The following is a 22,072-nucleotide window of genomic DNA, read 5'->3' on the forward strand; positions in this document are numbered from 1 at the left end:
AATGCTTCCTCTTAAGAATTATTTTGAAGTTTACAAATGCTATATGTTATATGCCTTTTACAGTGTCTAACACATTCACTTATTCATTCATGTATTTAGTCCTTCAGTATTCATTGAGCACTTACTCTATTCCAGTCACACTTCTAAATATTAAGGACACAGAGGTAAACAACCAAACTCAGTTAGACACAAACTTGTCCTCATAAAGTATACAATTTTTGTGAGGAACTGCATTAAATCAATGAATCATAAAAATATATTTATAAAGTCACAACTGTGAAAAGTACACCTAGACAGAGAAGCTAACTGAAAGAGCTCCCAGTGGTCAAAATTGAAGCAATTTGAGCAAGAAAAAAAAATGTAGCATTAGATTATAACTCAAAGTATAAAATAAGTAACCTCCAAAATATCCATGAAACCCTCTTACACTGTGGGTGGGAATGTAAATTGGTGTATCCACTCCAGAAAACAGTGTGGAGGTTGCTTAAGAGAAAACTTAAATAAAGAGCTACCATATGATTCAGCAATCCCACTCCTAAGACATATAACCAGAAATGATGAAAACATATTCAGAAAGATACATGCACCCCAATGTTCCTAGCAGCACTTCATAAAATGCTAAGACGTGGAAACAAATTCAAGTGTCCATCAACAGATGAATGCATAAAGATTTAGTGTGTACAGTTCAGTTCAGTCACTCAGTCGTGTCCTATTCTTTGTGACCCCATGGACAGTAGCACGCCAGGCCTCCCTGTCCATCACCAACTCCCGGAGTTTACTCAAACTCATGTCCATCAAGTCGGTGATGCCATCCAACCATATCATCCTCTGTCATCCCCTTCTCCTCCCACCTTCAATCTTTCCCAGCATCAGGGATTTCTTAAATGAGTCAGTTCTTCGCATCAGGTGGCCAAACTATTGAAGTTTCAGCTTCAGCATCAGTCCTTCCAATGAATATTCAGGACTGATTTCCTTTAGGATGGACTGGTTGGATCTCCTTACAGTCCAAGGGACTCTCAATAGTCTTCTTCAATACCACAGTTCAAAAGCATCAATTCTTTGGCACTCAGCTTTCTTTACAGTCAAACTCTCACATCCATACATGACTACTGGAAAAATCATAGCTTTGACTAGACGGACCTTTGTTGGCAAAATAATGTCTCTGTTTTTTAATATACTGTCTAGGTTGGTCACCTTATCTTCCAAGGAGCAAGCATCTTTTTATTTCATGGCTGCAATCACCATCTGCAGTGATTCTGGAGCCCAAAAAATAAAGTCTGTCACTGTTTCCACAGTTTCCCTGTCTATTTGCATGAAGTAATGGGACCAGATCTTAGTTTTCTGAATGTTGAATTTTAAGCCAACTTTTTCACTCTCCTATTTCACTTTCATCAAGAGGCTTTTTAGTTCCTCTTCACTTTCTGCCATAAGGGTGGTGTCATCTGCATATCTGAGGTTACTGATATTTCTCCCAGCAATCTTGATTCCAGCTTGTACTTCATCCAGTCCAGGATGTCGCATGATGTACTCTGCATATAAGTTAAATAAGCAGGGTGATAATATCCAGCCCTGATGTACTGCTTTTCCTATTTGGAACCAGTCTGTTGTTCCATGTCCAGTTCTAATGGTTGCTTCCTGACCTGCATACAGGTTTCTCAAAAGGCAGGTCAGGTAGTATGGTATTCCCATCTCTTTCAGAATTTTCCACAATTTGTTGTGATCCACACAGTCAAAGGCTTTGGCATAGTCAATAGATGTTTTTCTGGAACTCTCTTGTTTTTTTGATGATCCAGCAGATACTGGCAATTTGATCTCTGGTTCCTCTGCCTTTTCTAAATCCAACTTGAACATCTGGAAGTTCATGGTTCACGTACTGTTGAAGCCTGGCTTGGAGAATTTTGAGCATTGCTTTACTAGAGTGAGGTGAGTGCAATTGTGTGGTAGTTTGAGCATTCATTAGCATTGCCTTTCTTTGGAATTGGAATGAAAATTTACCTTTTCCAGTCCCGTGGCCAGTGTTGAGTTTTCCATATTTGCTGGCATATTGAGAGCAGCCCTGTAACAGCATCATATTTTAGGATTTGAAATAGCTCAACTGGAATTCCATCACTTCCACTAGCTTTGTTCGTAGTGATGCTTCCTAAGGCCCATTTGACTTCACATTTCAGGATGTCTGGCTCTAGGTGAGTGGTCACACCATCGTGATTATCGGGGTCGTGAAGATCTTTTTTGTATAGTTCTTCTGTGTATTCTTGCCACCTCTTCTTAATATCTTCTGCTTCTGTTAGGTCCATACCATTTACGTCCTTTATTGAGCCCATCTTTGCATGAAATATTCTCTTGGTATGTCTAATTTTCTTGAAGAGATCTCTAGTCTTTCCCGTTCTATTGTTTTCCTCTATATCTTTGCATTAATCACCAAGGAAGGCTTTCTTATCTCTCCTTGCTATTCTTTGGAACTCTGCATTTGGATGGGTATATCTTTCTTTTCCTCCTTTGCCTTCCATTTCCCTCCTATTCACAGCTATTTAAGGCCTCCTCAGACAACCATTTTGCCTTTTGGTATATTTGTATATTAATATATACTATAGAATATTACTTAGCCATGAAGAAGAATGAAATAATGCCATTTGCAGTTATATGGATGGACCTAGAGATTATCATACTAAGTGAAATAAGCCAAAGAAAGACAAATATCACATGATACAACTCATATGTGAAATCCAAAAAAGTGATACAAATGAACTTATTTACAAAACAGAAATAGACTCATAGACAAGCAGATAAAATTATGGCTACCAAAGGGGAAAGGGGAGAATGAATTAGGAGTTTGGAATTAGCAGTTACTAACTACTATATTTAGAACAGATAAACAACAAGGTCTTACTGTATAGTATAGGGACAACAACCATTTTGTTGTACACTTGAAATTAACACAACACTGGAAATCAACTATCCGTCATAAAAATTAATTAAATACCCACGATTCCATTGTGATATAAATATTAGTAAAGAAACAAATAGATAAATAGGGGAGAAGAGCCAAATCTCCTATGCAGAAGAACTTCAAATAGATTATGTAGGTAAATACTATACTCTAAAGGAGAGGGAACATAGCTCCCTATTCCTTGAAAGCACAGGCTTGTGCATTGTGACTCTTTGCCAAACAGTACAGTGTGGGAAGGGGAAGATAAAGAGCAGCTTTGTAGCAGAGAAACCTGACAAATGCTACTTCAGCCAGGGGACCTAGGTCAACATCAATAGTCATAAATCATGTTGATAGTAGGTACTCTAGATATGACGTGATTAAAATAGCACTTCACCTCTGTGATCTTCCGGAAAATCTATAACTCTAGTCTAATCATGACAAAGACATCAGATAAAAACCAATTAAAGGATACCCTACAAAGCACTTCATCAGTATGCCTGAGGATGGTCAAGGTCATCAAAAACAAGGAAAGTCTGAGAAACTCTCACTGCCAAGAAGAACTTAAGGAGATGCGATGACTCAGTGCAATATATCTTGGATGAGAACCTATGATGGGGAGAGAATATCAGGTAAAATTTAAGGAAATCTGAATAAAGTATGCACTTTGGTTAGAAATAACATGTCAATACTAGTTTATTAATTGTAGCACATGTACTATGCCTATAGACGATGTTCATAAAAGGGAAAACTGGGTGCTGGATATAAAGGAACTAAGCACCATCTCCACAATTTTTCTGTAAATTTATAACTGTTCAAAAAATAAAGTTTATTTTATTTTATTTTATTTTTTTATTCTGCATTTTTTTTTATTATTATTATTTTTTTTTTCCAGTGGGTTTTGTCATACATTGATATGAATCAGCCATGGATTTACATGTATTCCCAATCCCGATCCCCCCTCCCACCTCCCTCTCCACCCGATTTAAAGTTTATTTTAAAGAAATATTTTAAAAGTCTATAATGTGCTGTTGTAAACTTTAGTAAACATTTTTCAAAAACTTTCAGACATGCTCCTAAGTAGAAGCATGTGGAACCTGTAGAGTAGGCAATCACTAGATTTAACATCCAGCTTCTGGATTTATATGTGTGTGTACAACAGTTTTCTTGAGGCAGTACTGGAAGAGCTGAGTTTGGACTCATTTAGCAGTAGCTAATTTTTTATTCTGATAAATTTTGCTAGATTTTTTTTAAAAAGAGCTCTGCCTCCTAAGTCAGAAATCTACTCTGTTGGAGTCACTAATTTGAGTTATGCAACCTAAGGGCCATTGCCTGGGAGAGGGGACAAGATCCCTAAGTATGACAGTTTCATCTGAGAGTCCAAGATGCTGCCATAATTCTATCAGCCTAAGAAGGAAACTAACATGTATCAGATGCTCCTGTGCTCAGCATGTAGCAAGCTCTTTAAATAGAACCAATTTCACCTACTCTTCATCGACTTCTGAAGTTTGAAAACTCCCATTTTACAGATGGGAAAAACTAAGGCTCAGAAAGCATACAACCAGATTGGCCAGAGCTCAGACTCATTAAACGGAGCTATTTCTGGCTGTCTGTTTGGATCTTCCTGACTCAGGGATCAAAGACATGTCTCTTACGTTTCCTGTGTTGGCAGGCATATTCTTTAGCACTATTACCACCTGGGAAGCCACTCAAAATAATTGCTCATTTTGTATTTATAACACAGAGAGCATAGCTCTAATGAGATGAGTCATTTTTAAAGGCCTATCCTAGTCACAGTTATATGGGAATGTAAAAATCACAGAATGGTGAAAATGTCAATCTACTTCCCTATTAAAAATGGAAAAAAAACCCAACCCACAACAATAACAACTCCTTTGGCATAAAGTCAATAGTCAGATGTTTGAGCTCAAAAGATCTCAGCAAAGTAGGTCTTGCTGAATTAAATGTGCCTTTAATTGGTGTTTTGGGTGAATGTCCCTTTTGCAGCAAAGGGATCCACAATAACTGCCATTAACATGGAGCTCATTTTCCAACTGAGTGAACGGAATTGGGTGATGTTGTAAAGTTTGGTTGTTCTCTTTTCAGCGGTGCTCCGCTGTGTGAAGTTAATGGGGTAGAAGTAATTTGTGTGGCCAGGTCAAAATATTTCCAACAATGAATCCAGGAATATTTGAGTTGGCCAAAACAAACACAACCTGGGATGCGTTTTATGTCTTCCTCTCCAATTCTCTCACTCCAGGATTCAGATATCATAGCGCTTCCCAGAACACCAAGCACAAATTTTAACTCACGTTTTGACCAAGACTGGATATGCTATGAGCACTCCCACCCTCTCTTGCATATTTCTGTCAAATAACAATGTAAAGGAAGTCTTCCCTTCATCATTTATTGAGAATCTTTCTGTATAGTGACCTCTTCATATCATGGGAACTTAGTTTTACTTCAAGAACCTATAGCTAACATTCATTGAATCCTTAAAGTATGCCAGGCAATGGGTTACATGCTTTACATGATTGTCATATTACATAAATATATTAATCCTCAAAATGCTTCATGTTAGAGAGAATGAATTCAAGCACCAAAATTTCAAATAAATTCACCAAGATTTCACAAGTATTGAGTGGGGAAGCTACATTGTAAATAAGCAGGAAATCAAGCTTGAGAGCATAAATGCTTCATCATTGCACCATGTCACCAGACATTACTACGCAGCCATATCATCCAGAGAATTCTAGTCTCAACCTCCAAATTCAAACCTAGAACCAAGTTTTAAAGCTGGAATCCAAGTTTTGGAGTTGCTTATCCTAGAACTTGATGGTCTCCACTAAACTAAACTTTTTGTCAGCCGTGCACAGCTCACTTCTTTCTGGGACTCGAGTCCCTTTATAAAAAAAAAAAGAAAAAGAAGAAGGGAAGGCTTAAGGGTATGGATGATAAACCAGATGGTGAAGAAACCTCCTCTCTCCAAAGCCTTCTTTATAGCGTAACTGCCATTCCTATGATGGGAACAAAATTTAAAGCGAACCCTGTCTTCTCTTTTCTTGACCCAGCTTCATTCCAACATATCAAACACAGTTTTACAAAGTAAGCATCTCTTTACCAACCAATTTAGCACACTCTTTACAACAGCAGTATACAGATTCCACTTTTAAAATAATTAGTATTAAAAATTATACCTAAATATACTCTTACTGCTGAAATTCAAATGATTAAGCATTTTCACTTGCCCAAGATTTCTTTTTTATAGTAGCCTATTCTTTTCATTTTTGTTGTGGGGGCTTCCCTGACAGCTCAGTGGTAAAGAATTCTCTGTCAATGAAGGAGATGTAGGATTGACCCCTGGGTCAGGAAGATCCCCTGGAGTGGGGCATAGCAACCCACTTAAGTATTCTTGCCTGGAAAATTCCATGGACAGAGGAACCTGGCAGGCTACAGTCTATGGGGTCACAAAGGAGTTGGACACGACTTAGCGACTAAAGAACAACAAATTCTTTTAAGAATAAGATACTTAGGAGTATATCTACCTAAAGAAACAAAAGACCTATACATAGAAAACTATAGAACACTGATGAAAGAAATCAAAGAGGACACAAACAGATGGAGAAACATACCATGCTCATGGATTGGAAGAATCAATATTGTCAAAATGGCTATTCTACCCAAAGCAATCTAGATTCAATGCAATCCCTATCAAGCTACCAACAGTATTTTTCACAGAACTAGAACAAATAATTTCACAATTTGTATGGAAATACAAAAATCCTTGAATAGCCAAAGTAATCTTGAGAAAGAAGAATGGAACTGGAGGAATCAACCTGCCTGAATTCAGACTATACTACAAAGCCACAGTCATCAAGACAGTATGGTACTGGCACAAAGACAGAAATATAGATCAATGGAACAGAATAGAAAGCCCAGAGATAAATCCACATACCTATGGACACCTTATCTTTGACAAAGGAGGCAAGGATATACAATGGAAAAAAGACAACCTCTTTAACAAGTGGTGCTGGGAAAACTGGTCAACCACTTGTAAAAGAATGAAACTAGAACACTTTCTAACACCATACACAAAAATAAACTCAAAATGGATTAAAGATCTAAATGTAAGACCAGAAACTATAAAACTCCTAAAGGAGAACATAGGCAAAACACTCTCCGACATAAACCACAGCAAGATCCTCTATGACCCACCTCCCAGAATATTGGAAGTAAAAGCAAAACTAAACAAATGGGACCTAATGAAACTTAAAAGCTTTTGCACAACAAAGGAAACTATAAGTAAGGTGAAAAGACAGCCCTCAGATTGGGAGAAAATAATAGCAAATGAAGAAACAGACCAAGGGTTAATCTCAAAAATATACAAGCAACTCCTGCAGCTCAATTCCAGAAAAATAAATGACCCAATCAAAAAATGGGCCAAAGAACTAAACAGACATTTCTCTAAAGAAGACATACAGATGGCTAACAAATACATGAAAAGATGCTCAACATCACTCATTATTAGAGAAATGCAAATCAAAACCACAATGAGGTACCATTACACGCCAGTCAGGATGGCTGCTATCCAAAAGTCTACAAGCAATAAATGCTGGAGAGGGTGTGGAGAAAAGGGAACCCTCTTACACTGTTGGTGGGAATGCAAACTAGTACAGCCACTATGGAAAACAGTGTGGAGATTTCTTAAAAAACTGGAAATAGAACTGCCATATGACCCAGCAATCCCACTTCTGGGCATACACACTGAGGAAACCAGATCTGAAAGAGACACATGCACCCCAATGTTCATCGCAGCACTGTTTATAATAGCCAGGACATGGAAGCAACCTAGATGCCCATCAGCAGATGAATGGATAAGGAAGCTGTGGTACGTATACACCATGGAATACTACTCAGCTGTTAAAAAGAATTCATTTGAACCAGTTTCTAATGAGATGGATCAAACTGGAGCCCATTATACAGAGTGAAGTAAGCCAGAAAGATAAAGAACATTACAGCATACTAACACATATATATGGAATTTAGAAAGATGGTAACGACAACCCTATATGCAAAACAGAAAAAGAGACACAGAAGTACAGAACAGACTTTTGAACTCTGTGGGAGAAGGTGAGGGTGGGATGTTTCGAAAGAACAGCATGTATATTATCTATGGTGAAACAGATCACCAGCCCAGGTGGGATGCATGAGACAAGTGATACGGCCTGGTGCACTGGGAAGACCCAGAGGAATCAGGGGGAAAGGGAGGTGGGAGGGGGGATCGGGATGGGGAATACGTGTAAATCTATGGCTGATTCATATCAATGTATGACAAAACCCACTGAAAAAAAATAAATAAATAAATAAAGGGAAAAAAATAAAATAAAATAAAAAAAGAAAAAGAAAAAAGAACAACAAATTCTTTTTCAATAAATACCAATACCTATTAAGCGTCTGAGGATAATAATTCTTGGACAGACTATGTTCTGAATTTGTTACTTATGTTTCACAGATTTGCCTTTCCCCAAGTGCTTACTGGGGCTTCTCTGGTGGCTCAGATGGTAAAGAATCTGCCTGCAACGCAGGAGACCCAGGTTTGATCCCTGGATTGGGAAGATCCTTTGCAGAAGGGAATGGCAACCACTCCAGTATTCTTGCCTGGAGAATTCTATGGACAGAGCAGCCTAGCGGGCTACAGTCCTTGGAGTCGCAGAGTCAGACACAACTGAGCGACTAACACATATAAATGTTTATTGACTTTGTTCATTTCTGATTTTATCATCACTTTTTGATAATTATCAAATTTCTAATGTAGGTTTTATAGTAGCTTGCCTCTAGCAAGCATCTGAGTGTGAGTGTGTGTGTGTGTGTGTGTGTGTCTATTCAGAGAGAGACAGAGACAGAGAGACAAACAGAGTTTAAGGAATTAGTTCATGTAATTCAATCCTGGAAGTTTGGTAAGTCCAAAACCTGCACAGTCAGCCAGCCGGCTGGAGACTCAGGGAATAGTCACATTTCAAGCCCAAAGACAGTCTCCTGACAGAGTTCCATCTACCTTGGGGAAGGTCATTTTCTCTTAAAGCTTCAACTGATTGAATTAGGCTTACCCACATTATGGAGGATAATCTGCTTTATTCAAAGTCTATCAATTTGAATGTTAATCTCATCTAAAGAATACTTCCAGAGAAACATCTAAAATAACATTTCATCAAGTATCTGGGTACTACACACCAGCCATGTTGACACATAAAATTTATCACCAAAAAAGCTAATTGGATATAAATTTTCAAGTGATAAAACAGATTCAGAGACATGAAATTGTCTCTATAATTATTAAGTTGGTATATGACAAATTTTCACTCTATACAAAAGTTCATGAGAGCAGAGACCATGCTGGCTTCAATAACTCCCATATCAAGTGTGACCCAAGTGCTCAATGAACATTGTTCCTTTAGGTACAATCCTGTACCTTAGACCTCTTCAAAAAGTGTGATAGACTAGTTGCTCACCTCAGTTCTGTCTACATAGTAAAGGAAACCTGATTTTATTTGCTGCTGCTGCTGCTAAGTTGCTTCAGTCGTGTCTGACTCTGTGCGACCCCATAGACGGCAGCCCACCAGGCTCCCCCTTCCCTGGGATTCTCCAGGCAAGAACACTGGAGTGGGTTGCCATTTCCTTCTCCAATGCATGAAAGTGAAAAGTGAGAGTGGAGTCGCTCAGTTGTGTCTGACTCTCAGCGACCCCATGGACTGCAGCCTACCAGGCTCCTCCATCCATGGGATTTTCCAGGCAAGAGTACTTATTTGGGGCAGCCTTAAAAGAATAATTCCTCCAACTAGGATCTAATTGAGTCCATTTGACCAAAGTTTGGCCAATGAGATGTAAGCAGAAGTGGTGAGTGGGATTTTGGGGAAAGTTTCACTAAAGAGAAGGCTTATGACTTCTAAACCCCTTTCTGTATGCTGCTGCCTGGATCTTAGAGATGACGGCCAGCTTAATCAGGATTCTGGTGTATGAAGATGAGGGTCATGATATAGCTGAAGGCAGGAAGGAGGCCAGGTCTCTGAAAAAAGCTTATATCCACCCAGCCAGATTTTACTGCCTCCTTGTCGACTGACATTACATAAATAAATTTCTATCTAAGTTACTGCTATTTTGGGTTTCTTATTGTATGAATCCAAAACCTAATTCAAATATATATAATTTCCACTAAAACACCTAGAAATGTGGATAGAATATAACATATTCATATAAATGCATAAAGACAATAAGAAAACAAAAAATTGACAGAGGCTGATTATTAGTAACCAAGTGAAGTGGATCTTTGTAACCAGGTGGGGACCTTGGACCAGAAATAAGCATGGTATTAGCACTGGTATTGAGTGCCTTCATAAAGCCAGGACTTTTTAATGTAACTGCACCATCCAAAATGAAATGCAGACTGGAAAATATTTGCCCACTGGCAAAGGAAAATTAAAGTGGAATTTGTTTGTCTCAATCTTAGATCAAAATAAGATAAAATTTCTTCTAATATGTATAACCTAGTATATCATTATGCAAGTTTTAAGGTATACACACACATATATGATGTATGTGTATAAATATATGTGTATAATATACATTGCATAATATCATAAGTACCAAGCTAAAAAATTAATGTAAAACAGTGTCCCTAGAGGATGCAAATGTAAAACCTCTCTGGAGGACACAGCCCAGTTGGCAAACCCAGGTGGTCCGTGATTTCTACTTATAAAAGCACATACGAAATATAACCTCTATATGTTAAATGTAACAATTTAAAAATGACAAAACTACAAGAACATAAGACATTTTATTTATTTATTTATTTTTGAAATCCCATTTGTTAAAGTTTATTGTGTTTTGTCTTTAATATACAAATCACAAAAAATGCTACTCAACAGGATAAGTAAACAGGATCAATGACTAAGTTTTACAACTTAGGTCTTGAGTTACAGAATCAAAACAGATCCATATCTAGACCCAGAGGAATCGGGTGGAGAGGGAGGTGGGAGGGGGGATCGGGATTGGGAATACATGTAAATCCATGGCTGATTCATATCAATGTATGACAAAACCCACTGGAAAAAAATAATAATAATAATAAAAAAAAAGAAAAAAAAAGTATAAGAAAAAAACAGAAAAAAAAAAAAATAAAGAAAGGGACATAAGACATTTTAAAAGAGAGTCTCAAAAATAGCAAAAAGAATTGGACGTGCATCACTTTATAATACCATAATCATATACAGACAATAAATAAATGTTTATCATGATACACAAAATGAAAGATGGAACTGAAAACAAAGAAAAATAAACAATAACACACAGTTCTGTTAAAAAAACAAATAGAACTTCTAATATCTACATGCATGGAAAGGTGAGAGAGAATCAGTTCAGGGGCAACATTTAAAGAAACAATGATCAAGAGTAAGCTATGAAAGACTTAGATCCTTAGATTCAGGAAACAGAAGGCTTCTCAAGCAGTCTAAAGAAAAATTCTGATTTGTTAGTGAAGAAGCAGGATAAGAACCCTATTCTGGATGGATTCCAGTGTGGTAGCAAGAGACCCAGAGATGAGACAGGAACTTACCATGTGCCAGGCATGGTACAAACACAAAGCTCACTTAACTCTTTGTTGCTATTGAGTTGCTCAGTTGTGTTTGACTCTTTGTGACCCCATGGACTGTAGCCGGCCAGGCTCCTCTGTCCACAGAATTTTATAAATTAGAGATGACCAGCTCCATTTTACAGATGAGGAAAAATTGATATTCAGAAACATTAGGAAACTTTCTAAGGCCACTTGGTGAGTAAATGGCAAAAGCCTGTATGCTTTGCTTCATCTTTGTACTATTTCCTGGTATAACATCACTTTGTTAAAACATTTACCCTCTTAGCTCATCTTCTCTTCCTCAAAACAGAGGAAATTGCCTTCTTGCTTTCATCGATTCCTAGAGTTGCTATGAAAGAAAAACGTACATCTTAATGCATATGACATCTTAATTTCTATAGTGATCTATGATTCTCAAAGCACATGCACACTCTTTATCTACTGTAGATGCATGCTGTTCACCAAACCATGTGAATGATCTTGGAGCATCTGACAGGAAACAATTTTCAGAGCAGTACATTTGAGACCACACAGAATCGCAGTTTTCTGTTGATTGGGATGATGGAAGGACAGTTAACTCTCAAAGTTTCTTTTAAAATCAATATACAATTAATAGGTAAATATTTGCTATGCATTTGGCATTGGACTAAGCTCTTTCCACACCTTCTCTCCTTTGAGTTTCATAGGAAGTCTGAGGCAGGTGTTACCATGATTTCATCTCCAGATGCAAAAATAGAGACAGAGATCAGAAGACTTGTCTGAGGGGAGGCAGATACTGAGTGCTTAGTTGAGATTATAACCCAAGCGAATGGACTGCTAACATCATGCTGTTAAACATTAAACTCTGCCAAGTCCTAATCCAATATGGTTGTGGTGAAGATCCATCAGAAGTGCTTTGGAAATACATAGTGCATTTGAAATGTAAGTTTTCATTTTGTATAAACCACAATGAACACAAATTAGGAATCAGGCCCATTAAAGAGCAGCTTCGGTTGTTTGAAAAGTTAATGTTCTCTTCCTAACTGTCTCAACATTAATTTCAGGTTTCTTTTACCATTTGAAAATGATTAAAGCAAATAATTAACACTTTATTACCCCATTTCTGCTATCCTTAACCCCAAAGTTATTCTAGTATTTAAGAAAATCAGAAAAAATCCCCTCTTTATATCCAATACTGTTTTCTATCTGAGACACCTCCCCTGGTGGCTCAGATGGCAAAGAATCTGCCTGTAGTGCAGGAGACACAGGTTTGATCCCTGGGTTGGGAAGATCCCCTGGAGAAGGGAATGGCTATCCACTCCAGTATTCTTGCCTGGAGTATTCCATGGACAGAGGGGCCTAGTGGGCCACAGTCCATGGGATCACAAAGAGTCAGACATGACTGAGCAACTAATACTTAATGTTTTCCTGCTTGGATGTGGGAAACCTAGATTTGCTAAATTAGCCAGATCTAGTTTTATAGGAAAAAAATTCAAGATGCTGCCCAAATTGCCATATAATACTTCTCAGATGCTTTGTGAACCTGAAGAATTCAGTATACCAGTTGGTCATAACAAGTGGTACACTGAATGCAAATGAGGGAAAATATGATTATGCCATAATCATCTTGTCTGGAATGTATATGTGTATGTGTACATATGTGTTTTAACTTTGCATCCCCCAGAATATCTCCTACCTTTTGAAATGATCTTTTTTTTCCAAAACTTGGTAAAATTAACTCAAGAAAATGGGTAATATCATAATCATTAAGAGAGACTATATAATAACTTCCTCTCTAGAAGTTATCTAAGAGCTTAGTGGAGATTTTTCTGTGGGAATTATTTTCTTTAAAGAAAATTGAGCACAGGACCTTAAACAGATTAAAATCTAATGAGCAGAAATTTCTAGTATCAAGAAAGGAAAACACCAGGCTGCCAGCTGGATTTCCTTTTCTAAGATTGTTCTTTTATTTAAAAAATTAATATTTGCTTTTGCTTTGGGGTTGAACTAAGTAATATTGCTTTAAAAAAGCAATATGATTTTTGCAAACTAAAATTTCAAGAACATTTATTTCAATATAGGAATGCTACCAAAAGGACCAAGGATTATAAAGTGGAAGGTACTCCATTCATGCTTAAAGGACAGGGCCTGTGTGGCTTCCCATTGGTTGATGTGATTTTTAGATTAGTCTACAACTTCTCAAGACTTCATTTAATCCTACAATTATGTGATACTGAAAATACCATTCAAATATGTTAGGAGAACCTAATGCAATTTCCTCAAGCACAAACCAAAGAAGGGTGTGTGTGTGTGTGTGTGTGTGTGCGCGTGCGCGCGCGCAGGTGCATGCATGTGTGGGTGTATGTGCAAGTGTGTGTTTTAATCAGTTCAACACTAGATGGCTCTAGTTACAAAACCAATAACTCGTCAAAAGTCTAAAATCCTAGAACATGGCATTTAAAGAACAGATGGGTTCTAACCCATTGAATCAAATTCTACTGTCTTCTAAAGTCTTGCATGCCTTAATAATAGCATCAGGCTTCTAGGCCTGACATGTTCTAAACCTCTAAAAGAGCAGGCTTAAAATCCTGGAAGACCGTCTATTTCACAGATTAAAACAAGAAGCTGCACTGACATAACCTCGAGGGTGTAATTTCATCTGCTCTGTAATCATTCTCCTCTGTACTCTTCTATTTTTAAAGCATTTTCACATATACTTTGACCCTCTCAATAATCAGTGAGGTAGATAAGGGAGGTAGAGGTTTGCCTCATTAAAGGCAGGGACGCAGGCTCAGACAAGGAGCAGGAGCCTGCTCAGGGTCAAGTAGCTCATGAGTGATAGCATCAGGCCTGGATTCTTCAGGCACCAGCTCCATGCTCAAAGCTCTTTCTACATCATAGGCAAAAAAGACAATTAGGCTTGTGCCCTAGGTAATGTGACCAACATGGCTCTTATATTATCTAGAATGCTCCCTTCCAGGGAATTAAGCAACTTCACCAACCTATCAGACATCCACGATAAATTTTGCATTCTGAAGAAATGGAGAACATTTTTATTAAGGAAGGAGAGGGAAGATTATGACTGGGACTAAAGCTTCTTACACTTGATAACCTTTGGCTTTGAATTTTATCTTAAATTTTTTAAAACTTTCATTTTACCTAAGTTAGCAATTATCAGCAAATTTTGCCTAAGTATGCCAGCTCTGCTAGGTGGCAAAGTCATCTGATATTAAAGGCAAGATTATTTAAAATCCACAAGCCAAAGAGCAAATGATGGACGACAGCTCCTATTTAATGAGCATTTCTATGGGCCTGATGGCTACGGTCCACTTCGCAAAGCTTTTGCTCCTATTCCATTCTTTCTTGCTCCAGAGCCACCGTCCTAATCTTTACCACCATGAAGTCTGTTAGATGCTAAGCCTCCCTCAAATCGAAATGACTAACTCTTATTTAAATACATACATGAATCAAACAATTCTAAGACAAGCATATTTTGATTTTAAAAAGGATAAACTAATATAATATCATATATCAATTTTATATGACCTGACTCATTGGAAAAGACCCTAATGCTGGGAGAGATTGAAGGCAAAAGGAGATCACTGACTCAATGGACATGAATTTGAGTAAGCTCTGGGAGATTATGGAGGAGAACGGAGCCTGGCGTGCTGAGGTCCATGGAGTCGCAAAGAATCGGACAGAACTTAGCAACTGAACAGCAGCAATATCTCAATTATACCTCAATTTTTTTTAATTATTATTTTTATTTTTTTTTTCCAGTGGGTTTTGTCATACATTGATATGAATCAGCCATGGATTTACATGTATTCCCAATCCCGATCCCCCCTCCCACCTCCCTCTCCACCCGATTCCTCTGGGTCTTCCCAGTGCACCAGGCCGGAGCACTTGTCTCGTGCATCCCACCTGGGCTGGTGATCTGTTTCACCATAGATAGCATACATGCTGTTCTTTTGAAATATCCCACCCTCACATTCTCCCACAAAGTTCAAAAGTCTGTTCTGTATTTCTGTGTCTCTTTTTCTGTTCTGCATATAGGGTTATCGTTATCACCTTTCTAAATTTCATATACAACAGTATCATCTCATGACAATTTTTTTCTCAACTCTACACCCAAAATATATACAAATAGAGAATGGGATTCATTTTAGAACTCTTCAGTGACTTCCCCTTGCTCCAGGATAATGCTGGAAATCTGAAACACCACATACATGGCCCACTATGGGCCACTTTCCCCCACTACCTCCCTCTCACCCCTCACAACTGGCTTTCTACCAGTTATTTGAATGTGCAACCCTCAGGGCATTGGCACGTGCTATTTTCCCGGACTAGAATGCCCACCCTCCACTCACACATGCCTTGGGTCTCAGTTTAAACAGTTGCTTTTCTGAAAGGCCTTCCTCACTGCCACCCAGTCCCACACTAGGTTAGGTTTCTATGTTGGTGGTGTTGCTTCTGTTTCTTTTTAAAATGATTATTGCAACAAGCGATATCAATGAATATCCATCATCTCATATAGGTACAAAATTCAATGGAAAATTTTCTTGTGATAACAACTCTTAGGGTTCACTCTCTTAACAACATCCATATACAACATACAGTACTGTTAATTGTATTTATCATGTTGTACATTACATCCCTAGTACTTTTTTTTTTTTTTTTTAATTTTTATTATTTTTTTTTTTCCAGTGGGTTTTGTCATACATTGATATGAATCAGCCATGGATTTACATGTATTCCCAATCCCGATCCCCCCTCCCACCTCCCTCTCCACCCGATTCCTCTGGGTCTTCCCAGTGCACCAGGCCGGAGCACTTGTCTCGTGCATCCCACCTGGGCTGGTGATCTGTTTCACCATAGATAGTATACATGCTGTTCTTTTGAAATATCCCACCCTCACATTCTCCCAGAGAGTTCAAAAGTCTGTTCTGTATTTCTGTGTCTCTTTTTCTGTTCTGCATATAGGGTTATCGTTATCACCTTTCTAAATTCCATATACATGTGTCAGTATGCTGTAATGTTCTTTATCTTTCTGGCTTACTTCACTCTGTATAATGGGCTCCAGCTTCATCCATCTCATTAGGACTGGTTCAAATGAATTCTTTTTAATGGCTGAGTAATATTCCATGGTGTATATGTACCACAGCTTCCTTATCCATTCATCTGCTGATGGGCATCTAGGTTGCTTCCATGTCCTGGCTATTATAAACAGTGCTGCGATGAACATTGGGGTGCATGTGTCTCTTTCAGATCTGGTTTCCTCAGTGTGTATGCCCAGAAGTGGGACTGCTGGGTCATATGGCAGTTCTATTTCCAGTTTTTTAAGAAATCTCCACACTGTTTTCCATAGCGGCTGTACTAGTTTGCATTCCCACCAACAGTGTAAGAGGATTCCCTTTTCTCCACACCCTCGCCAGCATTTATTGCTTGTAGACTTTTGGATAGCAGCCATCCTGACTGGCGTGTAATGGTACCTCATTGTGGTTTTGATTTGCATTTCTCTAATAATGAGTGATGTTGAGCATCTTTTCATGTGTTTGTTAGCCATCTGTATGTCTTCTTTGGAGAAATGTCTGTTTAGTTCTTTGGCCCATTTTTTGATTGGATCATTTATTTTTCTGGAATTGAGCTGCAGGAGTTGCTTGTATATTTTTGAGATTAATCCTTTGTCTGTTTCTTCATTTGCTATTATTTACTCCCAATCTGAGGGCTGTCTTTTCACCTTACTTATAGTTTCCTTTGTAGTGCAAAAGCTTTTAAGTTTCATTAGGTCCCATTTGTTTAGTTTTGCTTTTATTTCCAATATTCTGGGAGGTGGGTCATAGAGGATCTTGCTGTGATTTATGTCGGAGAGTGTTTTGCCTATGTTCTCCTCTAGGAGTTTTATAGTTTCTGGTCTTACATTTAGATCTTTAATCCATTTTGAGTTTATTTTTGTGTATGGTGTCAAGTGGGCTTTATCCCAGGAATGCAAGGATTCTTTAATATCCGCAAATCAATCAATGTAATACACCACATTAACAAATTGAAAGATAAAAACCATATGATTATCTCAATAGATGCAGAGAAAGCCTTTGACAAAATTCAACACTCATTTATGATTAAAACTCTCCAAAAAGCAGGAATAGAAGGAACATACCTCAACATAATAAAAGCTATATATGACAAACCCACAGCAAGCATCACCCTCAATGGTGAAAAATTGAAGGCATTTCCCCTGAAATCAGGAACAAGACAAGGGTGCCCACTCTCACCACTACTATTCAACATAGTGTTGGAAGTGCTGGCCACAGCAATCAGAGCAGAAAAAGAAGTAAAAGGAATCCAGATAGGAAAAGAAGAAGTAAAACTCTCACTGTTTGCAGATGACATGATCCTCTACATAGAAAACCCTAAAGATTCTACCAGAAAATTACTAGAGCTAATCAATGAATATAGTAAAGTTGCAGGATATAAAATTAACACACAGAAATCCCTTGCATTCCTATATACTAACAATGAAAAAACAGAAAGAGAAATTAAGGAAACAATACCATTCACCATTGCAACAAAAAGAATAAAATACTTAGGAGTATATCTACCTAAAGAAACAAAGGACCTATACATAGAAAACTATAAAACACTGATGAAAGAAATCAAAGAGGACACAAACAGATGGAGAAACATACCGTGTTCATGGATTGGAAGAATTAATATTGTCAAAATGGCTATTCTACCCAAAGCAGTCTATAGATTCAATGCAATCCCTATCAAGCTACCAACGGTATTTTTCACAGAACTAGACCAAAGAATTTCACAATTTGTATGGAAATACAAAAAACCTCGAATAGCCAAAGTAATCTTGAGAAAGAAGAATGGAACTGGAGGAATCAACCTGCCTGACTTCAGACTCTACTACAAAGCCACAGTCATCAAGACAGTATGGTACTGGCACAAAGACAGAAATATAGATCAATGGAACAGAATAGAAAGCCCAGAGATAAATCCACGAACCTATGGACACCTTATCTTTGACAAAGGAGGCAAGGATATACAATGGAAAAAAGACAACCTCTTTAACAAGTGGTGCTGGGAAAACTGGTCAACCACTTGTAAAAGAATGAAACATCCCTAGTACTTTTATAACTGAAAGCTTGTACCTTTTGACTGCTTTCATCCAATTTCCTCATGCCTGCCTCTAGTCAGCACAAATCTGATCTGTTTTTCTAGGAATGTGCTTGTTTTTTAGGTGTAATTGCAGATCCCTGTGTTTTGTTCTGTTTAGCATCCTGTACTTCTCTTTCAAGATACTTATAACTCAGTCAGTCACTGGGAGGAAAATTTGCTCAGTCCATATACCCTGTATCTGGTTTGTTAACCACTGAATACCTAAAGACTAACACAGTATTCTGCAAGCTTTTCAAACTATGCTTCACAATACAAAACATAAAATTTATATCAAAAACAGCACACACACACACACACACACATATATAACTGAAACAAAAGCTTCAGGAACACTCCATGCCCTTTCTAGACACAATTCACTTTGTATTTTCTATTATATTCTGGCTTGAATATGTTGTATACGACTCAGTATCCTGATTTTACAGTCTACTAATAAATTCAACCCTCATTTTAAAAAATTACTCATCTAATCTACTGGACTGCCTTGGATAAGACAGAAAAGACCAACATTCTATGCTTAACATATAAAAAACTACATATATGGATCAGAAAAAGTAAAGACGGTATGATATGTCTGAAGAATAATTAGCCTTATCATTATTATCATTAGTATTATATATTCCACTAAGGGTGGAAAAGAAGTTAATTTTTAAAAATTTACAAGTTTAAATGTAAAAAAATAAAAACTCAGACACCTTAGTCAATGAGTCCTACACTAGCCATGGAAATCAACTAACTAGTATCAGTGTACTCATACATGCCCATTTATAGCAGTTTTATGGTATTCTGAAAATTGTACTTGTAATGAAATATGTGAAACTAAATAAATAAATGTCCATCTATGCTTGGCAAATTGTAGGTCCTTAGGTAACTGAAGAATAAACAATAAAAAATATTTACCAGTCATTATTTAAACCGAATTTGTTTGTTTACATTGTATAACATTTTGATCATTGCTTTCTCTCTCCCAGGATAACGAGGCCCCAGGAGGGCTAACCTAGGTTTATTTTTACACAGTGAAAGCAAGCCTTGCCATTCAAGGAACGTCATTTCCCTTGATTAGATGGATGAGATCAAGGTCATTTATTTGATCTCATTCTGATCAGTTGCTTTTTCTTTGTCCCAAGGCCACAGAGAATGCCAGGACCCCTCAAATAGGTAACTGATACATTTTTAAATAATTAGTTAATATAATGCCTTCTTTTACTGTCGTATTTTGCTACTCCATGAGATACCTCAAACCCCTGGCTTTCTTTTCATCCTCTCCACTCCTCACTATCCAGGCACCAACCATACCAAGCGACCAACAAAATCCTCCCAGGCTGACCAGCTCACAGTATCGACAGTTCTCTGCAGCACCAGGTGAATTCAGGGTAAGAATTCCCCACACTCTGGGAAATCACACACACCCAGACTGAGCCTTCACTAGGAAAACCAAAGAAACTGCCTGTTGAGGGGCATCCACTCCTGAGGAGGTTGTAGAGAGATGCGCTCCTCAGAGAGCTGTCAGCTCGGAGGGGCCTGCTGCCTCCCTCAGGATTCATTCCAATGTCACAGTTCCAGGGCAAAGCAACAGTTCCCAGAGTGTTTTTGCTTAACTTTGTCAGGCATTGCTCTGGGAAAAGTTTAGGAATATCTAGACTTCCTTATATTTGAGAGCTGAAAACTGTGTGGGCAGAACTAGCATTCCAACAGTACGCTCTATATTACCAGATGTCAGCAATCGACTTATCTTCCTCTATACCATATTATGGAATGACTGATTGTAAAAAAAAAATAAAACACAGAATGAGCAGGTACTTCTGTTAGTAGTTGGTTCCTAGGAAAGCAAACTCCTCTTATTAGAACTGAAGCTAAGTGTGTCCTCTAATTTTAGTGTTGGGGCCTGTGGTTTATAAACCCTTACAATTTACTCAAAATTAGGAGGGTTTTTATTTTTTTCAGTGGGCTTTATGACTCTTAGAAATTTCCTCCATAGACTGGAGCTCTTATCAGAGAATTGAGAATGTTGAGTTTATATCTTTGGAAATACATTTGCCTATTCTTTAATAAAAACACAGTTGCCACTGAGATTTCAAGTAATGAACAGCCTTGGCTCTCATATAACCTCAGTACATGGCTGATTATATGGCTATCTTAAAATCTGAATTAGCAGCTTGTATAAAAAGAAGCCTGCTTTCCCCAACATGATCTGACATGATTTATTTGGTTATGTAAATATCTTGTGTGTTCTACTTTTCTAAGCATGCACTTATCTGCATACTTGACCTAAAACTCCCCACTTTATTCCATGTAATACAATGATATAAGGAGTGTGAAACAGTCTCTTAAATTACCATAGGCTTAATATCATTTTGGCATAGCAGAAAACAAGGGGGCTAATATAAAGGAAAGTTTAGTTATCCAAATTGCAGTGAGTTCTACTTTTTAAAATATGTGTCACTTAAAACACATCAAAATAATATTCACCTCAATGATTTTTAATACAAAATTCATTTTAATATGGTAAACAAACGACAACAGTAATTTTGTAGATTCTGCTTGGGTTGTAGTGACCCAATTATCTGGTCAAAGGGCTGCATGGATGCAAGAGACAGGGTGAGTTAAAGTTTAACTCCCAGGAATTGTAAACCAAACCTAAAGCCACTGAACCTTTGGAGTTTGATATGATGATTAGAGCATAACCAGAGTGACACGTTGAATTCGCCATAATCAAGGAAACCTTTTCCGGGTGGGGATCTCTGAAATCACTCAGGTATGGTCCATGTGTTTTGACTTTTCTATTTCAATTCTGTGAAACTGTGCCGTGTGGATCAGTGGAAATGCAGTGAAACAGCTTTTACGCGCTTCCACAAGAGAGCTGAATTCAAGGATTTTTCTAGTTTGCTTTTATACTGATAAAGCCATCTGAAAACAAAAGAAAATATTAGGATGATTATATAATCTCAAAATGAGACAACAACCAGCTTTTGTTCTTTGATTTAATCAATTTCTGAGGGTAAAAAAGTAGTGTAGATTTATCACATCAGGTTCAAGAGCCAGGCTAATGTTTCTGAGAAATGTATTCAGCAATAGCCAGACAGCCGGGAGAGTTGTGGTTGACTGTCTGCTCTGGTCCTCGGATCTGGGGAAGCATAAAAGTGTAATTAACAAGAGAAATGGTATTAACATCACTGACAGATTCTGTGTTCTCTGTGGGGGTCATAATTTCTACCATGCTTTAGATTTCACATAATCATTTCTCTCACTTCCTTTCCTCCTTTATCCTGCACCACCACCAAAAACACAAGAAAACAAAACAAAAAAAGTCATGGAAAATCTTTGGTCTTGAGTGTATTAAATCTCTACCTTCAGAT

General features: G+C 37.7%; 1 protein-coding gene across 5 annotated transcripts in view; it reads left to right on the top strand.

Annotated features, from left to right (window-relative positions):
* Nucleotides 1-21,383: 21,383 nt before the first annotated feature.
* The window catches only part of A1CF (APOBEC1 complementation factor), an 87,100-nt gene continuing 86,411 nt past the window's right edge, over nucleotides 21,384-22,072 (top strand). For 3 of the 5 annotated variants that reach the window (XM_061162080.1, XM_061162085.1, XM_061162084.1), the window contains exon 1: nucleotides 21,396-21,471. The gene's annotated coding sequence lies outside the window, so the exon portion shown is untranslated. Of the gene's footprint in view, nucleotides 21,472-22,072 lie in introns of all 5 variants that reach the window. The other 2 variants (XM_061162082.1, XM_061162086.1) reach the window with 2 other exon arrangements.

Source organism: Dama dama, chromosome 15 (genome assembly GCF_033118175.1).
Source record: "Dama dama isolate Ldn47 chromosome 15, ASM3311817v1, whole genome shotgun sequence".
In the NCBI taxonomy this organism is placed as follows: Eukaryota; Metazoa; Chordata; class Mammalia; order Artiodactyla; family Cervidae; genus Dama; species Dama dama.